We start from the raw sequence: 3,881 nt of genomic DNA on the forward strand, positions 1-3,881 counted from the left end.
GGGCCGGCCGCAGGCGGCGGGGGCAGGCGGTTCGGCTGGTGGTGGCTGGCGGCTCAGGGGGGTGGAGTTTGATGATAAACTGGAGGCCCTTGATTTCGTATCCAATGGCTGGAAAATCTAATGGCCAGAGATGAAAAAGTCAGTCGACTGACGTGTAGCCTCACCCCGCACGTACACATGCACACACGCAAGATACGCACGCATGTAGGCGTGCAACACTGACACGTACACATAACATACACACGCACGCATGCTGGCGTGCAACACTGACACATACACATGCACTCACGAACACACACACGTACGCACCCATGCATGCAACACTGAAACGCACCCTTGCACGCACGCAACACCTGCACGCCTGCATGCACACAGCACACGACGCAAGACACACGCTCAACCTATACGTGCATGCACCCTTTGTTAAGGACATGGATTGTTACGGGTATTAATCAATCTTATCTGTGATAAGCAGAATATTGATGTTTGCAGCGGTCTTTATGAATCACAACGTATCGAACAGGCTATCAACATAGTAGGCTTAACTACATGAAAAAGATGACGTCACACTCAATGAACAATCATTAGTTTATGAAATGCCCGCTTCTGACCGCCCTAGCCCACCAAATGTTCCTCTGCTGTGCGCTGCCTGCGTTGGGTCACTGACATGCAGGCCATGCACCCAAAGAGCCCAAACGTCAGTGGAAGAACGGCGCTGTGTCCTAGGTCAGAGTCGAGGGCGCCACTCGTGGCACGCCCGGCTAAACACGCCTCCTTGCCACATTCAAACGCCTCCATGAAACCCGCCCGTGTGGAAGCCGAGAAACCCACTCTGGACACACGTCCGTTCATGACCGGGCCGGCGTTAAACGCAACGCCGGCCGAGCTCCTCTCGTCCGCTGTCTATTTAATCTCTTATTTAAACGAGGCCAAACGCCGGCCAAGAATCGCACACCTCCGCCGCTCCCCTATCTCCTCCACCATTTTGTCCACTCTTACAACGGCTTATGAAGAGTAGTTATTCCGCATCCAAGCCGTCTGGGTAGCCCGGCGGATACGAGCTATGCAGCTTGTTGATCCACCTCCCTCCCCTCGCTCGACGGAGCCAGTTGCCGCCCCAAGCCGGCGCGTGGTTCAGCAACTCGCCGCTCCAGGCCAGCTCGTCGAGGAGCGGCGCATGGGCGTCTTTGCTGCCGTCCACACCGCCGCCTCGTACCGCGTCTCCCATTTCTGTGGCCGAGACTCCCATGCCGGCGGCCGCGCCATGCAAGCAGCAACAACAACTGGGTGCACGGAGAGCGACGAGTCGGTGGCCAGTGCCTCCGCATTCGCCGCCATCATTGAGAAGTAGAACACGGGAGGCTACCGCCGCTTGGGTCCCATGAAGGCCACCGCGGAGGCGACACCAGCGTACACAGCAGGTGTCTTGCTAGATCCTTTTGTTGCGAGGACCTTCGTTGACCCCGCATGGGCTCCACGGAAGAGGGGAATGTTAGGATGAACTCGAGCCGGTGCCGGCCATGGCGAAGTAGTGGCCGGTGATGAACTCGAACCGGTGCCGACCACCATCATCTTCGGCACCAGCCAATGATATCAGTTGGGCAGTGGGGAAGCGAGCCGTCCTTTGCGCTGAAGCATATACCTCCGAGGCTCCCGATAGTCCGGTGATCGTGCTGCCGGAAATGAGGAACACAAATCGATTGGCGGGCGACCATTTAGGCCAGGTATTATATACCTGTGCTGTCCAGAACTAGCACCGCGTAGTTCATTTGAATGTAATGAAATCCATCATGTTTGTGTGAAAATCCGGTATTTTATATGATTTCTGTCGTTGTTTATATGAAATATCAGTTTGTCTACGTGTTTGCGTGAATTTCGTCCGGTTGGTTGAGTTGCTGTCATAATGTGTGCGGCTACGGTTGGATGGCGTAATTTGCGAGTCGCCGGTCGGTCTGCGGGCGGCTCGGGCGGCGTTGTGGGACAAAAAAACACAGCTCGTGCGAGCTCGTCTCCAACGTGCGCGCTGGAGGATGCATGACAGCATGAGCACTCGAGCCATTCCTCGTTCATCGGTGGCAAAGGCACCGGTGGACAAAAGGGTCGTCAATATTTTGGCTACCCCAGGCAAGATCCAAACAGCCCCTCCCAATAGATTCAAATCCCTCGTTCGCCGTGGAATTTTGCCATGTGTTGTTTTCATGGACTAGCAAGATGCCCGTGCATTGCAAGGAACATCAAGATGCATTTTCTTTACAAACTCCCGCATGCATGCAAGGGATAATTAATGTCCTCCTTTGCTAGTACCACGAGGAAAACACCATTAATATTGCATCGATTAGTGTTAGTGGCCTTGTATATCTGCAAATTGTAATTTTGATAGTGGCCCCTTGTATATAAAAATGGAGGGAGAAATATGAGAGATAAGGTGAGGAGGAGTGGGGCGTGGTGCCGTGGTGGTGACTGGTGGTCGGACTGGGCGGAGGCATGGGGATGTACGGCACATTATGTCTAGGTTTGTATCTCTCTCTCACACACACACGTAGGTGGGGGACGTGCATGAAGAGAAGAGGTGCACGCACGACGCACGTACTCCCGTCTCTTTCCCAACCACACCCGCGCGGTTACACGGTGGAGCTCATTTCTGTACGAAAAAGGCAGCCCACGTGGTAATTTGGCACGTGTACTGGTTGTCCACTTGGTTGAGGGAGGATCGTCTACCACGGGTGAACAAACAAATTGCGAGTTGACGCGTTATGTTAAATTAAACAAAGAGGCAAACCATGTGGGGCCTACCTTAGAGGCAAGGCTCTATACACTGGAGTACATTTGATGTGTCCCGTCAACTCGCAGAACGAGGAGAAGCTTGCTTAGTACGCCGTCTCCCCCGCCCATGGGTGCGGTGGCTCGCAGGATGAGGTGAAGCTTACAACTACTGTACGCCTTTACGCCCGCTCCCTCGCCCATGCGTGCGGTGGCTCGCAGCATGAGGAGAAAATTTTACTACTCCCTCCGTTTACTCCTCGTCCCTACTACGTACGTACTTTGGTAAGTACTCCCTCCATTTACTTATACAAGGCCACTATAAAAAAATACATTTTGCATCTATACAAGGCCATAAATAGTAACCGAGACAAAAGTTACTACTCCCTCCTTTCCAGTTTATGGCTCAATTTCAAAATCTCTCCAACCAAGGTAAACGGTGAGTGGTCGAATTAATTTCGTAGTTTGCACAGTACACTCATTTTTCTCAAGAAGTTATGTTTACCGAGGCATTAATTAGAACGAATGCATGAATGACCACTAAATTTTCATGAACTTGTACATGCATTGGTTAGTTTCCTCTTGACACTGCTTGCGTCGGGTGATCTAACGCACCTCGAAATCCAACATGTAATGGTACTACTACTAGTATAGTAGAATTGAGACTTATCAAACAGAAAAACAAATGTTTTTTAGATGAGCCCTATAAACCCTAGTGGGTACGTACTTCGTAAATCGCTCCCTTTCATGAATTCTATAGTATACTCCTCCGTCGCCGCTCCCTTTCATGAATTTTGTACTTCCTGTCGCCGACATGTGGGACATATAGCAACCGGGTCGACGTGTCAAGCACCAAATAACAGTGCAGAACAGCAGAGGGGACGCACCCCACTCGTACCGGCCCAGTAGTAGTAATGAGCAATGAGACGTCAAATCACAATGCCGCACCTTCCCAGATGGACGAAGCAACCATTATTTCACACTTTGGTTCGACATCATCTCAAACCACGTACTAGTATTGCTTCTGCCTCAAGAGGGACACGCGCATCGCCTTGGTACATCATGACACGTGGGACCGCATGACAGGCCATGCCCCCCACCGATCACTCGCTAAAATCACC

Source organism: Triticum aestivum, chromosome 1B, assembly GCF_018294505.1.
Source record: "Triticum aestivum cultivar Chinese Spring chromosome 1B, IWGSC CS RefSeq v2.1, whole genome shotgun sequence".
NCBI classification, from domain to species: Eukaryota; Viridiplantae; Streptophyta; class Magnoliopsida; order Poales; family Poaceae; genus Triticum; species Triticum aestivum.